Source organism: Engystomops pustulosus, chromosome 4 (assembly GCF_040894005.1).
Source record: "Engystomops pustulosus chromosome 4, aEngPut4.maternal, whole genome shotgun sequence".
Classification (NCBI taxonomy): domain Eukaryota; kingdom Metazoa; phylum Chordata; class Amphibia; order Anura; family Leptodactylidae; genus Engystomops; species Engystomops pustulosus.
The window spans coordinates 9981483-10000470 of NC_092414.1; the positions used below are offsets into that span (position 1 = coordinate 9981483).

At 47.0% G+C, this 18988-nt stretch overlaps 1 protein-coding gene and 1 long non-coding RNA gene across 2 annotated transcripts in view; one reads left to right on the forward strand and one right to left on the reverse strand.

Annotated features, from left to right (window-relative positions):
* Positions 1-18988, forward strand: part of LOC140126029 (uncharacterized) — a 259268-nt gene that overhangs the window by 172794 nt on the left and 67486 nt on the right. The gene's annotated exons all lie outside the window — the stretch shown is intronic.
* LOC140128843 (uncharacterized) lies at positions 6305-8905 on the reverse strand. Its single transcript, XR_011855153.1, has 4 exons — positions 8855-8905; positions 8255-8344; positions 7098-7136; positions 6305-6347 (listed from the first exon to the last, which is right to left on the reverse strand). It is a non-coding gene; the product is annotated as an uncharacterized lncRNA (long non-coding RNA).

The following is an 18988-nucleotide window of genomic DNA, read 5'->3' on the forward strand; positions in this document are numbered from 1 at the left end:
AGGAGAGGAGAGGAGAGGCAGAGTACAGAAGCAGAGGAGAGGCAGAGTACAGGAGCAGAGGAGAGGCAGAGTACAGGAGCAGAGGAGAGGCAGAGTACAGGAGTAGAGGAGAGGCAGAGTACAGGAGCAGAGGAGAGGAATAATACAGGAGCAGGGAAGAGGCAGAGTACAGGAGCAGAGGAGTGGCAGAAAACAAGAGCAGAGGAGAGACAGAAAACAGGAGCAGAGGAGAGGCAGAATACAGGAGCAGAGGAGAGGCAGAGTACAGGAGCAGAGGAGAGGCAAAGTACAGGAGCAGAGGAGAGGCAGAATATAGGAGCAGAGGAGAGACAGATTATAGGAGCAGAGGAGAGGCAAAGTACAGGAGCAGAGGAGAGGCAGAATTAAGGAGCAGAGGAGAGGCAGACTATAGGAGCAGAGGAGAGGCAGAATACAGGAGCAAAGGAGAGGCAGAGTACAGGAGCAGAGGAGAGGCAGAGTACAGAAGCAGAGGAAAGGCAGAGAACAGGAGTAGAAGAGAGGCAGAATACAGGAGCAGAGGAGAGACAGAGTACAGGAGCAGAGGAGAGGCAGAGTACAGGAGCAGAGGAGAGGCAGAATACAGGAGCAGAGGAGAGGCAAAGTACAGGAGCAGAGGATAGGCAGAGTACAGGAGCAGAGGAGAGGCAGAGTACAGGAGCAGAGGGGAAGCAGAGCAAAGGAGCTGAGGAGAGGTAGAGTTTAAGAGCAGAGGAGAGGCAGAATACAGGAGCAGAGGAGAGGCAGAGTACAGGAGCAGAGGAGAGGCAGAGTACAGGAGCAGAGGAGAGGCAGAGTACAGGAGCAGAGGAGAGGCAGAGTACAGGAGCAGAGGAGAGGCAGAGTACAGGAGCAGAGGAGAGGCAGAGTACAGGAGCAGAGGAGACAGAGAATAAAGGAGAAGAGGAGAGGCATGATACAGAAGCAGAGGAAAGGCAGAGAACAGGAGTAGAAGAGAGGCAGAATACAGGAGCAGAGGAGAGGCAGAGTACAGGAGCAGAGGAGAGGCAGAGTACAGGAGCAGAGGAGAGGCAGAGTACAGGAGCAGAGCAGAGGAAAGGCAGAGTAGAGGAGCAGAGGTTTGTGTATTATTCATTTAGGAAATACAGCATATTGATAATGTAAGTATTTCTTGCACAAATCATCTGTAGTTACCCAGGAAAGTGTCGCTTTACTTCTTGCTCCTCTCTTTTGCTGCATGAAAGATTAGTGAAATGTAAAGGAGACATATAGCCAGTCATAACTGATCAATAATATTATGTAATTATAGAAATTGCTATAAATCCTGCAGAAAGGAGGAGCAGAGGAGAGACAGAATACAGGAGCAGAGGAGAAGCAGAATACAGGAGCAGAGGAGACGCAAAATACAGGAGCAGAGGAGAGGCAGAATACAGGAGCAGAGGAGACGCAAAATACAGGAGCAGAGGAGAGGCAGAATACAGGAGCAGAGGAAAGGCAGAGTACAGCAGCAGAGGAGAGAAGAAATACAGGAGCAGAGGAGAGGCAGACTATAGGAGCAGAGGAGAGGCAGAGTACAGGAGCAGAGGAGAGGCAGAATACAGGAGCAGAGTAGAGGCAGAGTACAGGAGCAGAGGAGAGGCAGAATACAGGAGGAGAGGAGAGAAGAAATACAGAAGCAGAGGAGAGGCAGAGTACAGAAGCAGAGGAGAGGCAGAGTTCAGTAGCAGAGGAGACGCAGACTATAGGAGCAGAGGAGAGGCAGAGTACAGGAGCAAAGGAGAGGCAGAGTACAGGAGCATAGGAGAGGCAGAGTACAGAAGCAGAGGAAAGGCAGAGAACAGGAGTAGAAGAGAGGCAGAATACAGGAGCAGAGGAGAGACAGAGTACAGGAGCAGAGGAGAGGCAGAGTACAGGAGCAGAGGAGAGGCAGAATACAGGAGCAGAGGAGAGGCAAAGTACAGGAGCAGAGGATAGGCAGAGTACAGGAGCAGAGGAGAGGCAGAGTACAGGAGCAGAGGGGAAGCAGAGCAAAGGAGCTGAGGAGAGGTAGAGTTTAAGAGCAGAGGAGAGGCAGAATACAGGAGCAGAGGAGAGGCAGAGTACAGGAGCAGAGGAGAGGCAGAGTACAGGAGCAGAGCAGAGGAAAGGCAGAGTAGGGGAGCAGAGGTTTGTGTATTATTCATTTAGGAAATACAGCATATTGATAATGTAAGTAATTCTGGCACAAATCATCTGTAGTTACCCAGGAAAGTGTCGCTTTACTTCTTGCTCCTCTCTTTTGCTGCATGAAAGATTAGTGAAATGTAAAGAGGACATATAGCCAGTCATAACTGATCAATAATATTATGTACTTATAGAAATTGCTATAAATCCTGCAGAAAGGAGGAGCAGAGGAGAGACAGAATACAGGAGCAGAGGAGAAGCAGAATACAGGAGCAGAGGAGACGCAAAATACAGGAGCAAAGGAGAGGCAGAATACAGGAGCAGAGGAAAGGCAGAGTACAGCAGCAGAGGAGAGAAGAAATACAGGAGCAGAGGAGAGGCAGACTATAGGAGCAGAGGAGAGGCAGAGTACAGGAGCAGAGGAGAGGCAGAATACAGGAGCAGAGGAGAGGCAGAATACAGGAGCAGAGGAGAGGCAAAGTACAGGAGCAGAGGATAGGCAGTGTACAGGAGCAGAGGATAGGCAGAGTACAGGAGCAGAGGGGAAGCAGAGGAAAGGAGCTGAGGAGAGGTAGAGTTCAAGAGCAGAGGAGAGGCAGAATACAGGAGCAGCTGAGTGGCAGAATACAGGAGCAGAGGAGAGGCAGAATACAGAAGCAGAGGAGAGGCAGAATACAGGAGCAGAGGAGAGGCAGAATACAGGAGCAGAGGAGAGGCAGAATACAGGAGCAGAGAAGAGGCTGAATACAGGAGCAGAGGAGAGGCAGCATACAGGAGCAGAGAAGAGGCTGAATACAGGAGCAGAGGAGAGGCAGAATACAGGAGCAGAGAAAAGGGAAAATACAGGAGCAGAGGAGAGGCAGAGTACAGGAGCAGAGGAGACAGAGAATAAAGGAGCAGAGGAGAGGCAGAGAACAGGAGTAGAAGAGAGGCAGAATACAGGAGCAGAGGAGAGGCAGAGTAGAGGAGCTGAGGAGAGGCAGAGTACAGGAGCAGAGGAGAGGCAGAGTACAGGAGCAGAGGTTTGTGTATTATTCATTTAGGAAATACAGCATATTGATAATGTAAGTATTTCTGGCACAAATCATCTGTAGTTACCCAGGAAAGTGTCGCTTTACTTCTTGCTCCTCTCTTTTGCTGCATGAAGGATTAGTGAAATGTAAAGAAGACATATAGCCAGTCATAACTGACCAATAATATTATGTAATTATAGAAATTGCTATAAATCCTGCAGAAAGGAGGAGTAGAGGATAAGCAGAATACAGGAGCAGAGGAGACGCAAAATACAGGAGCAGAGGAGAGGCAGAATACAGGAGCAGAGGAGACGCAAAATACAGGAGCAGAGGAGAGGCAGAATACAGGAGCAGAGGAAAGGCAGGGTACAGTAGCAGAGGAGAGAAGAAATACAGGAGCAGAGGAGAGGCAGACTATAGGAGCAGAGGAGAGGCAGAGTACAGGAGCATAGGAGAGGCAGAATACAGGAGCAGAGGAGAGGCAGAATACAGGAGCAGAGGAGAAGCAGAGTACAGGAGCAGAGGGGAGGCAGGGAACAAGAGCAGAGGCGAGGAAGAGTACAGGAGCGGAGGAGAGGCAGAATACAGGAGCAGAGGAGAGGCAAAGTACAGGAGCAGAGGATAGGCAGAGTACAGGAGCAGAGGGGAAGCAGAGCAAAGGAGCTGAGGAGAGGTAGAGTTCAAGAGCAGAGGAGAGGCAGAATACAGGAGCAGCTGAGAGGCAGAATACAGGAGCAGAGGAGAGGCAGAATACAGAAGCAGAGGAGGGGCAGAATACAGGAGCAGAGGAGAGGCAGAATACAGGAGCAGAGGAGAGGCAAAATACAGGAGCAGAGGAGAGGCAGAATACAGGAGCAGAGAAATGGGAAAATACAGGAGCAGAGGAGAGGCAGAGTACAGGAGGATAGGAGAGGCAGAGTACAGGAGCAGAGGAAAGGGAGAATACAGGAGCAGAGGAGAGGCAGAGTACAGGAGCAGAGGAGACAGAGAATAAAGGAGCAGAGGAGAGGCAGAGAACATGAGTAGAAGAGAGGCAGAATACAGGAGCAGAGGAGAGGCAGAGTAGAGGAGCTGAGGTGACGCAGAATAAAGGAGCAGAGGAGAGGCAGAGTACAGGAGCAGAGGAGAGGCAGAGTACAGGAGCAGAGGAAAGGCAGAGAACAGTAGCAGAGGAGAGGCAGAGAACAGGAGCAGAGGAATGGCATAGTACAGGAGCAGAGGAGAGGCAGAGTACAGAAGCAGAGGTTTGTGTATTATTCATTTCGGAAATACAGCATATTGTTAATGTAAGTAATTCTGGCACAAATCATCTGTAGTTACCCAGGAAAGTGTCGCTTTACTTCTTGCTCCTCTCTTTTCCTGCATGAAAGATTGTTGGATTGTAAAGGAGACATATAGCCAGTCATAACTGACCAATAATATTATGTAATTATAGAAATTACTATAAATCTTCCAGAAAGGAGGAGCAGAGGAGAGGCAGAATACAGGAGCAGAGGAGAGGCAGATACAGGAGCAGAGGAGAGGCAGAGTACAGGAGCAGAGGAGAGGAAGGAAACAGCAGAAGAGGAGAGGCAGAGTACATGAGCAGAGGAGAGGCAGAATACAGGAGCAGAGGAGAGGAGAGGCAGAGTACAAGAGCAGAGGGAGGCAGAGTACAGGAGCAGAGGAGAGGCAGAGTACAAGAGCAGAGGAGAGGCAGAGTACAGGAGCAGAGGAGAGGCAGTATACAAGAGCAGAGGAGAGGCAGAATACAGCAGCAGAAGAGAGGTAGAGTACAGGAGCAGAGGAGAGTCAAAGTACAGGAGCAGAGGAGAGACAGAGTAAAGGAGCAGAGGAGAGGCAGAATACAGGAGCAGAGGAGAGGCAGAGTACAGGAGCAGAGGAGAGGCAGAAAACAGGAGCAGAGGAGTGGCAGAATACAGGAGCAGAGGGGTGGCAGAATACAGGAGCAGAGGAGAGGCAGAATTCAGGAGCAGGGGAGAGGCAGAGTACAGGATCAGAGGAGAGGCAGAGTACAGGAGCATAGGAGATACAGAGTACAGGCGCAGAGGAGAGGCAGAATTGAGGAGCAGAGGTGAGGAAGAATACAGGAGCAAAGGAGAGGCAGAGTACAGGATCAGAGGAGAGGCAGAGTACAGGATCAGAGGAGAGGCAGAGTACAGGAGCAGAGGAGAGGCAGAATACAGGAGCAGAGGAGAGGCAGAATACAGGAGCAGAGGAGAGGCAGAGAACAGGAGCAGAGGAGAGGCAGAGTACCGGAGCAGAGGAGAGGAGAGGCAGAGTACAGGAGCAGAGGGGAGGCAGAGTACAGGAGCAGAGGAGAGGCAGAGTACAGGAGCAGAGGAGAGGAGAGGAGAGGCAGAGTACAGAAGCAGAGGAGAGGCAGAGTACAGAAGCAGAGGAGAGGCAGAGTACAGGAGCAGAGGAGAGGCAGAGTACAGGAGCAGAGGAGAGGCAGAGTACAGGAGTAGAGGAGAGGCAGAGTACAGGAGAAGAGGAGAGGCAGAGTACATGAGCAGAGAAAAGGCAGAGTACAGAAGCAGAGGAGAAACAGAGCACAGCAGCAGAGGAGAGGCAGAGTACAGGAGCAGAGGAGAGGAGAGGCAGAATACAGGAGCAAAGGAGAGGCAGAGTACAGGAGCAGAGGAGAGGCAGAATACAGGAGCAGAGGAGAGCAGAGTACAGGAGCAGAGGAGAGGAATAATACAGGAGCAGGGAAGAGGCAGAGTACAGGAGCAGAGGAGTGGCAGAAAACAAGAGCAGAGGAGAGACAGAAAACAGGAGCAGAGGAGAGGCAGAATACAGGAGCAGAGGAGAGGCAGAGTACAGGAGCAGAGGAGAGGCAAAGTACAGGAGCAGAGGAGAGGCAGAATATAGGAGCAGAGGAGAGACAGATTATAGGAGCAGAGGAGAGGCAAAGTACAGGAGCAGAGGAGAGGCAGAATTAAGGAGCAGAGGAGAGTCAAGGAACAGGAGCAGAGGAGAGGCAGAGTACGAGAGCAGAGGAGAGGCAGAGTACAGGAGCAGAGGAATGGCATAGTACAGGAGCAGAGGAGAGGCAGAGTACAGGAGCAGAGATTTGTGTATTATTCATTTAGGAAATACAGCATATTGATAATGTAAGTATTTCTTGCACAAATCATCTGTAGTTACCCAGGAAAGTGTCGCTTTACTTCTTGTTCCTCTCTTTTTCTGCATGAAAGATTGTTGAATTGTAAAGGAGACATATAGCCAGTCATAACTGACCAATAATTTTATGTAATTATAGAAATTACTATAGATCTTGCAGAAAGTAGGAGTATAGGAGAGGCAGAATACAGGAGCAGAGGAGAGGCAGAGTACAGGAGCAGAGGAGAGGCAGAATACAGGAGCAGAGGAGAGGCAGAATACAGGAGCAGAGGAGAGGCAGAGTACAGGAGCAGAGGAGAGGCAGAGTACAGGAGCAGAGGAGAGGCAGAGTACAGGGATGTAGGAGAGGCAGAATACAGAAGCAGATTAGAGGCAGAATACAGGAGCAGAGGAGAGGCAGAATACAGGAGCAGAGGAGAGGCAGGATACAAGAGCAGAGGAGAGGCAGAGTACAGGATCAGAGGAGAGGAAGAATACAGGAGCAGAGGAGAGGCAGAGTACAGGAGCAGAGGAGAGCCAGAATACAACAGCAGAGGAGAGGCAGAGTACAGGAGCAAAGAAGAGAAGAGGCAGAATACAAGAGCAGAGGAGAGGTAGCGTAAAGGAGCAGAGGAGAGGCAGAAAACATGAGCAGAGGAGAGGTAAAATATAGAAGCAGAGGAGAGGCAGAGTACAGGAGAAAAGGAGAGGCAGAGAACAGGAGCAGAGGAGAGGAAAAATACAGGAGCAAAGGAGAGTCGGAATACAGGAGGAGAGGAGAGACAGGAAACAAGAGCAGAGGAGAAGCAGAGTGAAGGAGCTGAGGAGAGTTACCCAGGATGGCCTCGCTTTACTTCTTGCTCCTCCCTTGTGCTGCATGAAAAAATTGTTGGATTGTTAAAGAGACATATAGCCAGTCATACCTGATCAATAATATTATGTACTTAAAGAAATTACTATAAATCTTGCAGAAAGGAGGAGCAGAGGAGAGGCAGAGTACAGGATCAGAGGAGAGGCAGAGTAAAGGATCAGAGGAGAGGCAGAGTACAGGAGCAGAGGAAAGGCAGAATACAGGAGCAGAGGAGAGGCAGAATACAAGAGCAGAGGGGAGGCAGAGTACAGGAGCAGAGGAGAGGCAGAGTACAGGAGCAGAGGAGAGGAGAGGCAGAGTACAGAAGCAGAGGAGAGGCAGAGTACAGGAGCAGAGGAGAGGCAGAGTACAGGAGCAGAGGAGAGGCAGAGTACAGGAGTAGAGGAGAGGCAGAGTACAGTAGAAGAGGAGAGGCAGAGTACATGAGCAGAGAAAAGGCAGAGTACAGAAGCAGAGGAGAAACAGAGTACAGCAGCAGAGGAGAGGCAGAGTACAGGAGCAGAGGAGAGGAGAGGCAGAATACAGGAGCAAAGGAGAGCAGAGTACAGGAGCAGAGGAGAGGCAGAATACAGGAGCAGAGGAGAGCAGAGTACAGGAGAAGAGGAGAGGCAGAGTACATGAGCAGAGAAAAGGCAGAGTACAGAAGCAGAGGAGAAACAGAGTACAGCAGCAGAGGAGAGGCAGAGTACAGGAGCAGAGGAGAGGAGAGGCAGAATACAGGAGCAAAGGAGAGCAGAGTACAGGAGCAGAGGAGAGGCATAATACAGGAGCAGAGGAGAGCAGAGTACAGGAGAAGAGGAGAGGAAGAATACAGGAGCAGAGGAGAGGCAGAATATAGGAGCAGAGGAGAGCAGAGTACAGGAGCAAAGGAGAGGCAGAGTACAGGAGAAGAGGAGAGGAAGAATACAGGAGCAGAGGAGAGGCAGAATATAGGAGCAGAGGAGAGGCAGAGTACAAGAGCAGAGGAGAGGCAGAGTACAGGAGCAGAGGAGAGGCAGAGTACAGGAGCAGAGGAGAAGAGATGGGGGTAGTAGGAGTATTGGAGCAGTGGTGTTATACAGTACTATAGTATAGTGAAAGGCAATGAGATGTAACATATGAGAGTATAGTGAGTACTTACTCATCTTCACACCAGGAGAGAGAAACTAATCCGAGGAAAAGTATAAGGAAAAGTGATTTCTTCAAGACATCCATGTTGGTTCTTTCAAAACTATTTGGTGAAAAGACATTAGAAGTTAAAAAATTATAAAATGTGAAATTTTGAAAAAAAAAAAATTGTAACAACAAATTAGTTTATTTCACCCCATTTATAAGATCCTATAAAATTACTGAATATTTAATGAATAAATTTCAAACTCCCAGACGTGACAGACAGAGCCGGCAGATGGGAGATGACACGTCACATAATACACAGATACAGAGTTATCCCTCATATTCACACAATGATCTAAAGATTTCTGTAAAGTTTGTTGGAAGGTCGGGGAGAGATTACACCGGTCTGTCCCGATCTTCATGGAGAACATATAAACCCCCCCTCCCCCTCCAGTATCTGTATATTACTCAGACAGAAGCAGCAGCAGAAATATATTGGTAAATGATAGAAATGAATAACATCTAGAATGAACCTGTACAGGATATAATCATATAAAAGTGTCCTGTGCTAAAGTACAAGGTACAGAAATATAGCAAAGACCAGATAAAGCAGAAATCCCCATCATACCCTGTGCTCCCGGAGATGCTGGATAGACGAGGGCTGACACCTATATGGGAGGCTTATACGGGGGTTAATATAGCAGCTACTCGGGGGGGGGGGGGAATCCATTAATCTACATTAATGACTGAGCGGTAAACACCATCTTCTGTTTATTCTTCCCATGAACACGTCTGGACTGTAGGTCTCATGATGTAGAGTAGACGTCAGGGTTAGGTAACGTGTACATAGATATTGTAGTATTCATGGAGTGCTGACATCAGGTAGATCTTATCACTTATCATGAGTCTGTACAATTATCCGTAAATATGGTAAAGTTCTATAGATTATGAAGCTGCGGTGGAAGAGCAGCCTGGACCTTGTCATCCGGCCTCCTATAGATAAGTAGAAGTGATGAGTGGACCCAACATTTTTTGGGTTCAGCACCCACGTAGCCATAGGCTGATAAAGCACCAAGCTGCCTCTTAGCACCCACAGTAATGGCCTTTATAGTAATGTCTGTGATTGGCTGGGATGGACATATGACTCGGAAGTATAAGAGAAGGGTCACGTGTCCAGAGGTCATTACTCACAGGAGGACGAGGTTGCTGCTCCTCATATGGTCAGGCAGATAGGAAGGGACTTCTCAAAGCCATCAATTGTCCTTTTCATGTATGGAGGAAGCTAGACCTATGATGACATTGAAACACAACTGCCAATGGCTGTAGCTTTCTGTAAGGTGTAAATGGAGAAGCAGCAGCAGTGAGGGCTGGGTGGTGGAAGTAGTGAGGGGTGATGATGAGGTCCAGACATGGGTGGAATGCACTGATACTTTAGATGAAGAGGTTGTGGGCAGGAAGTCCAGGCCGACCAGTAAACGGGGTCAAGGCGCAGTGGTCAGCCCCCAGCCATGTTTCTGCCTTCTGCTTCTTGTACCCAGGGAGCCAGGAAACAAACAGCATCCTACAGAGTGTCTTCTTCATGGCATTATTCCTTACAGAATGCAGAAGGCAGAGCAGGTGTCATTTGTAGGCTGTTCCACCAGTTACAAAGGCACCACTGTCTCCATCACCATCAGCTCGTCTACGGCATGCATTCAGCTCTCCATCCCCCAAATCATAGAGAGATAGTGAGTCAGGACGTGCTCTGGTTCACATTCTGCCCCCACCCAGGACTGCCGGACATTGCCCCTTGCTTCCAGTTGCTGCATCCTCCTGCATTCCTCCTCTTCTACTTCCACATATGGTCAGTGCATGGCCCACAACACCATTTCTAGCAAAGCCATGAAGAAACAGCAGCGGGCTGTGCTAAACTCATCTGTCTAAACAAAAGACCACCCAGTATCCACGAGCTGTGGACTGGTATCTAGGAGCAGACACATGAGTGGTTGTTACCGCTGAACCTTCAGCCCAGCAAGGTGGTAGGCGACAATGGCCGAAACCTTGTAGCAGCTCTGAGCCAAGGCACGTTGACTCTGTATTGTGCATGTGCTCAACATAGTGGTGCAAGGGTACTTGGCCAACTATACAGACCTACCAAAGCTGCTGCTTAAGGTGCTTGTTGTGTGTTCGTATTTTTGTCATTTACCCCCTAGTGCTGCTTGCCTATCTGCACTGCCGAGGAGCTTTGACCTGCGCACCGACTGCCTCATATTTGATGTATCAGCTTGATGGAATTCCACTTTACATGTGCTTTAGAGAGTGTTGGAGCAGCAGCAAGCAATTGTTAAATTCCAACTCCAGAACTCAGGTGATTTGAAGTAGTGACCAGCAACACTTACCCATCAATGACTCGGGCTCCATGAGGGACATTTGTTCAGTAATGCTTCCAATATGCCACCAGTATGATCAGTGCTGATGATGCCATCGTCAACTCTGCCACTGTATATTTTGCCTGCATGGAAAAGCTCTTCAGGTTATGACCAAGGATGTAATGGTGTCAGACAAGGAAGAAGACGAGGAACAGGTGTCAGGCCAATCCACAAAGGCTCGCAGGTTGAGTTCCTGGACCTATGGTCTACTACTACATTGCCCAGGGAACAGTTTTGGGAAATGAGGAAGAGGAAAGAAGGTGACCATTTAAGAGCAATGGTTCTGGGAGGGTTTTAAAATTACAGCTCCTCAGCACGTTGTGTCTTACCATACGCAATTTGCAGTCAGTGCACCAGTATCAAGGCGGTGGTCACTGACAAATTACATAAGGAAGTAGGGTTGGGTAGAATGGCAAACCCCTATGCTAAACCATCAGTAGCGGATTTTGTACTGTCCACATTAGGTGAGGTCCCCAAGAAAGTACCCAATAAATTCAGACCTATTTACCACCTGACACCACCTGGCACTGGGTGAGTATGGGTTAATGATAGGATCACATCTGAACTTTGTTCAGTGGAATATACTTCGGTGGAAGTATACAGCGGTGGAGTGGGTACAGGTATATGAGCGAGGGGCACTCATGGGAAAGACAGCTGTTGAGGCCGATATTCACTTTAGTCCAATACATTCTGAGTATCAGAGGTTTTTGTGGTGTTACTGGAAAGGGGGGTTTACTTAGATTGATGTTTTCTGATGGGCCCCTGGATTTCTTGCGCTTTGTTTAAGGCCTTCAGTTTGCTTTTGGAATGGGTGGTCCAGGATGCGGCGAGGGTGCAGTCAGTTATCCATTATTTGGATGACTTTCTATTTTTGATGCCAGCAGACTTACAACTATGCTCCAATTTCTTGGATGTCATGGAATGGGTGGTGTAGTTGTTTGAGGTCCCAATGGCACTCGATAAGACTGAGGGTCCAACAGCGTTTTTGGAGCTTTGGGGGTTCACATCTAACACGGCATTCCTAGTGTGCCCTTTGTCCCTAGACAAGGTAGCTGCATTGCAGGCAGAGGTAAGCAGGGAGCTGAGGAAATTGACTTAAAATGACTTGCAGTTGTTACTGGGTTAACTCAATCGCATCATGCCCATGGGGAGAGTTTTTTGTAGAAGACTGGCCATTGCGATGGCCGGAGTGCGTGTGCCCAGTCATGTTGTTTGACTCAATAGGGGACAGGGAATAGGAATAGAGGATCTTAGGGAATTTTTGAGGAAATAAAATGGCCGTTCCTTGATGTTAGGGGAGATAGTTGAGAGCTATGATTAAGAATATTTTTTGGTGCCAGTAGACTCAGAACTATGCTCAAATTTCTTGGATGTCATGGAATGGGTGGAGTGGTGGTTTGGGATCCCAATGGCACTCGATAAGACTGAGGGTCCAACAGCATGTCTGGAGTTTTTGGGGATCACAACTGACATGGCAGAGTGTCGTTTGACCCTAGACAAGGTAACTGCATTGCAGTCAGAGGTAAGCAGGGAGCTGAGGAAATTAACCGCAAATGACTTGCAGTCATTACTGGGTTAACTCAATCGCATCAAGCCCATGGTGAGAGGTTTTTGTAGAAGACTGACCATCGCGATGGCTGGAGTGCGTGTGCCCAGTCATTTTGTGTGACACAATAGGGAAAATAGAGAGGATCTGGGGGTCTGGGGGAATTTCTGAGGACATATAATGGCTGTTCCTTGATTTTGGGGGAGATAGTTGAGAGCTTTGGTTGGGTGTCAGGGGAGAAGTGCATTGTGAGCTGGCCGCGGAGTTGGATGGAAGAAGTATTGGATGTGCAATCTGGCACTATTGGAGCTGTTTCTCATAGTTGTGGTGGTGTTGATTTGGAGTAAGAATTTTAGGGACCTAAAAGTTTGTTTTCATTGTGATAATGCGCCAGTGGTTGGCCATTAATTCCATGTCCGCTTCCTCTCTGCCCGTGGTGTGGCTGTTGATTAGGCTCTTGTACTGAATGCTTGGGTGGTGGCAGTTCATGTTCTACAAGTGAATAATTCAATTTTAGATTCTCTTTCTGGGTTACAGTGGGATTGGTTTCGGCTGTTGGACCCTGGAGCATTGGTGTAAGGGATTCCATGTCTAGAGTAGCTGGATGGTATCAGAGAAATGGGAGACCTGATTTGGGCATCATTTGAGGCTGGTACCTAGTTGGTTCATGGGGTGGTTTTTCAAGAGTGGGACAGTTCGGGGCTGTCGAATGATGAGCTCTGCATGGCTGTGCTTTGCTGGCTGGGGAGACTGGTTTCTTTTTATGTCAGGATTAGAGCTTAAGTTTAGAACGCATGGGTAGAGAGATGTCACAAAGGATTTTTGGCGCGCCAGGCGTTTAAAGGTTTTAGGTAGTTTGTGGACATGAGGTGACAAATTGGAGGAGGTTTTGGGGGAAGTTAGTAGCTTCGAGTTCAAATGTGATTTGTTCCATATGGCGCTCTCTTGGGCATTTTTTGGAGCTCAGAGGGTTAGGAAGCTGGTTGTGCTAAAAAAAGAATAAAGGTAAGGGGGGATTTTATATGATGGCGTGCATGTGACTAGAGCAGGGGTTGAGTTGTGGGTCAGGCACTCCAAGATGGATAAATTGCGGTTGGGTAGGATTATGTCTCCCATTCTTTTAGGATTGGGGAGGCGAAGGAGGCAGCCAACTGTCGATTGGATATGGCTGTAGTTCGGTGGATTGAGTGTTGGGAATCCAGGTGTTGCCAGCTGTTTGTAAGGCCTGGGTTGGTGGTGGTTTGAGCTGGTTATATGTGTTGTTGGCTGGGGGACGGGCGTGCGATGATGCTGTGGGTGCTTTTTTTTGTTTTGGGTGTTATTAATTAGTGTTTATTTTTGCCTTCTATTTGCAGGTGCTGGGGACCAACTTGTGTGGATTTTTCGGCCATTTATATGCAAACTGGGGTGCTGGGGTGGATGTTCTGCCAGATGGCAGGCACTTTGGGTTTACATGGGATTGGGTGACCATCTGGTGTCTGGGGTTCAGGGATTTGGCATGGGGAAGGATGTTGCTGAATTTCATAGGTCCGATAGAATGCATAGGCCTCAAAATATCCTTGTTTTGAATCTTGAAGGCAACAAAGCCCAGGAATGTGAAACATCTGGGCTTTGTTTGCTGATGTGCTGGTAGTGTGGTCTGATAGATTCCACATTCAAGTTGGCGAGGTCTGAAAGTTAGGGTGAAAGTTAATAGAGCTTTTGGGAGCAAGGGGGTGTTGCTGTCAAACATTATGACCTGCTATCTGGGCAAGGTGCCCCTTGGTTGGTGAATGGAATGCATTTGAATACCATTGGGATTGATATGTGGGCGCTAAGCTTAAACAAAGGAATGGAGATGACTAGGGATTGGGAGCTCGCCTGCGTGGGGTGTCAAGCAGGCTCATGGTGGTGGGTTACGGGGTCCTTGGAGTTGGGTGTGCAGTGATTAAAGGGGGAAAGGGTGGCCTGTTGTACACTCCCTATAATAATTTAAATAGGTGGGAGGGTGGTTTTGGGCTCCTGCTGGATAGTGTCTAGGGAAATGGAGTGGATATGTATATACCTATAAATATTATTAGCCATCTGCAAGGGAATTTGGTGCCCTCGGACCAGCAGTACTGGTTATGGGGGAGGCAAGAGGAAAAAGCAGATTGGTGGTTGAGTTTTGTGTAGCTCCAAGGGCTTCCTACCTATTTTCAGCTGTAATAACATAAGTTATGTTTATTGGATTATAATGTTGTATGTTTGTAATAAAATTGGCGTTTGTGGCCAAGATTATCGGAATTTTGGTGTCATGTGATGATTTGGGTGGAATCTAGAAGATGAGAGTGGGGGTATTGAATAGTGAGAGGGGTATTTGGGTTTGTAAGTCAAGCTAACATCTATGCCATGTTTTTGTAGGTTCTGCAGTTTTCCTTCTGGTTGGTTGCTGGTCTATAGTTGTGTAGATGGCTGAGGAGTGCGGTCAGGAAGGGACATTTCTAAAAGGTCCAGGTTGCTCTCCCACCTCGGCTCCATAATCTACATTGTATAAACATGTTTTCAGAACTGACTCACCTCAAATGTCATAAGATCTGCAGATGTCAATATGAGGGAGACAATATTTGTACATGAGCTCAGACAAGTAATATCTGAAGTGTATTCTAAGCCATGAGACCCATAATCCACCCCGAGCGAGAAAACGATAAACAGCATCATCTCACCTACAGGTTTTATCCTTGCAGAGTAAAAGTAATTTCACTTATTTTCCCTATATGTAGGGGATGTGCTTTAAAACATTTTTCTAATATATTTTATTAGGACGTCTTGTGAGTTTTTATTAAACATCTTCCTTGAATGCTTCCACATCCCGGATCTACAGTTCTGTCCTTGATTCCTTAATAATATGTCATGTTGTCCAGTGCTCAATCTGTAGATTGTGTAAGTGATCAGACCCCCTTATGGTTTAAGTATTCTAGGGGACCCACAAAAACATAAAAAAAAAATGAAAAATAAGTTATACACTAGATGAATAAAAACTAAAAATTTTAAATCCCCCTTTCACTAAAAATAAACATGGTGAACCCTGTAACAGAAAATAACATCCAAATGACTGAATCAACACTTTTTTGTCATTTTGTAACACATAAAAATTTGAATGAAAAGTAAACAAAAGGTCGTACATTCTCTTACTCTGGTCTATAATATGAAGTATGAAAACTTTATTGATCAGAATAACATCAGAAGATGGCGAAACAATATTTTATTTAGTGAAATTCTTTACTGTGAGACCTGTAATTATGTGGAATAGCCTTACTCAGGCGCTGGTCACAGCAGGGACAGCAGAGAGCTTCAAGAAAGGTCTAGATGCCTTTTTACATCCAAATAACATTGATTGTTATGTTATATAGGATTGTTTCCCCTAAGTCCCTTCCTCATCCAATCCCTCCCCCTGGTTGAACTTGATGGACTGTCAGGACTCGGGATGAGTGGATCCACTGGACCACCACGGGAGGTGCTACTAGCCGACACCTGGGACCGGAGACTAAGTGGCACCTGGTCTTCAAAGCGGAATGGTCTTGCTGCGGCAGGGAACCACCAGGTCGTTCCACATGTGTGACTAGCCCGCGGTGGCAGCCGAGGTCGAGGTACCTTAACGGAAGACAGTCTCGTTGTCGGGTCCAGGCACAGTCCTGCAAAATACACATTGGATCCAAAAAACTAAAAATATATGTGTCAAATATTTAAAAAAAATATATTCAATGACACCAAACGTGACCCCCAACCCAAAGGGCTACTTTTAAAACTTTAATTGGACGCCGCATTTTTTAAATTGAAGATCAGGATTCCCCAGGGGAGATAACATTGGTTTGACCTCGGTCATTTTAAATTTTAGTGACAGATGGCGCTATAATTCCCTAAAATTGAAACTTGTGCAAAAAATCAACAAAGAGGAGATTTTGATAAAAGCACACCAGATCCAAAATCAGAAAATAGACGTAAGCAATATTTTTCTAAGAGCTTCCAATGTTACCCAATTCTAGCACTTAATGTAAAGCCAGGGCCGACGCCAGCACTGGGCATACCTGGGCAAGTGCCGGGGCCCAGAGATTCTGGGGGGGGGGGGCACATAAGGCTGTACATAAGGAATCGATGAGGATAAGGGAGGTTGTATCAGATGAATCCATAGGGGGTGAGGGGGGCTTTATATAAATTAACTATGAGGGGGCTGTATATAAAATAACCATGAGGGGGCTGTATATAAAATAACCATGAGGGGGATGTATATAAATTAACCATGAGGGGGCTGTATATAATATAACCATGAGGGGGCTGTATATAAAATAACTATGAGGGGGCTGTATATAAAATAACCATGAGGGGGCTGTATATAAAATAACCATGAGGGGGATGTATATAAATTAACCATGAGGGGGCTGTATATAATATAACCATGAGGGGGCTGTATATAAAATAACTACGAGGGGGCTGTATATAAATTAACCATGAGGGGGCTGTATATAAAATAACTATGAGGGGGCTGTATATAAAATAACCATGAGCAGGCTGTATATAAAATAACCATAAGGGGTCTGTATATAAAATAACCATGAGGGGGCTGTATATAAAATAACCATGAGGGGCTGTATATAAAATATCCATGAGGGGCTGTATATAAAATATCCATGAGGGGGCTGTATATAAAATACCCATGAGGGGGCTGTATATAAAATAACCATGAGGAGACTGTATATAAAATAACCATGAGGAGACTGTATATAAAATAACTATGAGGGGGTTGTATATAAATTAACTTTGAGGGGGTTGTATATAAAATAACCATGAGGGGGCTGTATATAAAATAACTATGAGGGTGCTGTATATAAAATAACCATGAGGGTGCTGTATATAAAATAACTATGAGGGGGCTGTATATAAAATAACTATGAGGGGGCTGTATATAAAATAACCATGAGGGTGCTGTATATAAAATAACTATGAGGGGGCTGTATATAAAATAACCATGAGGGGCTATATATAAAATAACCATGAGGGGGCTGTATATAAAATAACCATGAGGGGCTGTATATAAAATAACCATGAGGGGGCTGTATATAAAATAACCATGAGGGGCTGTATATAAAATAACCATGAGGGGGCTGTATATAAAATAACTATGAGGGGCTGTATATAAAATAACCATGGTGGGCTGTATATAAAATAACTATGAGGGGGCTGTATATAAAATAACTATGAGGGGGCTGTATATAAAATAACTATGAGGGGACTGTATATAAAATAACCATGAGGGGCTGTATATAAAATAACCATGAGGGGTCTGTATATAAAATAACCATGAGGGGGCTGTATATAAAATAACCATGAAGGGCTGTATATAAAATAACCATGAGGGGGATGTATATAAAATAACTATGAGGGGGCTGTATATAAAATAACTATGATGGGGCTGTATATAAAATAACCATGAGGGGCTGTATATAAAATAACCATGAGGGGCTGTATATAAAATAACCATGAGGGGCTGTATATAAAATAACCATGAGGGGCTGTATATAAAATAACTATGATGAGGCTTTATATAAAATACCAGCCCCCGATGTGCAAGCCCCTGATATTTAAGAGGCGGGAACTCATATTACACAAGCCCCTGATGACTAGGTGTCAGGGACTCACATTACACCGGCTCCCGATGTGTGAGAGGCAAAAACTCACATTACACCAGCACTGACGTGTGAGAGGTGGGACTCACATTACACCAGCCCCTGATGTGTGAGAGGCAAAAACTCACATTACACCAGCACTGACGTGTGAGAGGTGGGGACTCACTTGACAAAAGCCCCCCAAGGAGTATGGGCAGTGAATCACATTACACTAGATCCAGATGTGTAGTAGGCAGGGACTCACATTACACCAGCCCCCGATGTGTGAGAGGCCCGAGGACTCCTATTACTCCAGCGCCCGAAGTGTGAGTGGCAGGAGCTCGCATTTCACCAGCCCCCCATTTGTGAGAAATTGAGACACACATTACACCACCCCCCATTTGTGAGAGGTGGGGACTCACATTACACCAGCCCCCGATGTGTGAGTGGCAGGGACTCACATTACACCAGCCCCCGATGTGTGAGATGCTGAGGACTCCTATTACATCAGCCCCTTAAATGTGAGTGGCAGGGACTCACATTACACAAGCACCTGATTTGTGAGAGGTGCGGACTCATATTACCCCAGCCCCAGATGTGTGACAGGTGGAGTCCCCCATTTCACCAGTTCCCCATTTGTGAGAAATTGAGACACACATTACACCAGCCCCCCATTTGTGAGAGATAGGGACTCACATTACACCAACCCCCGATGTGTTAGAGGTGGGGGACTCAAATTACACCAGTCCCCGAGGTGTGAGAGGCTGGGACTCACATTACACCATCCCCCGATGTGTGAGAGGCTGGGACTCACATTACACCAGCCCCTGATGTGTGAGAGGCAAAAACTCACATTACACCAGCCCTGACGTGTGAGTGGTGGGGACTCACTTTACAAAATCCCCCCAAGGAGTAGGGGCAGTGAATCGCATTACACTAGATCCAGATGTGTAGTAGGCAGGGACTCACATTACACCAGCCCCCGATGTGTGAGAGGCCGAGGACTCCTATTACATCAGTGCCCGATGTGTGAGTGGCAGGAGCTCGCATTTCACCAGCCCCCCATTTGTGAGAAATGGAGACACACATTATACCACCCCCCATTTGTGAGAGGTGGGGACTCACATTACACCAGCCCCCGATGTGTGAGTGGCAGGGACTCACATTACACAAGCCCCCCGAGGAAA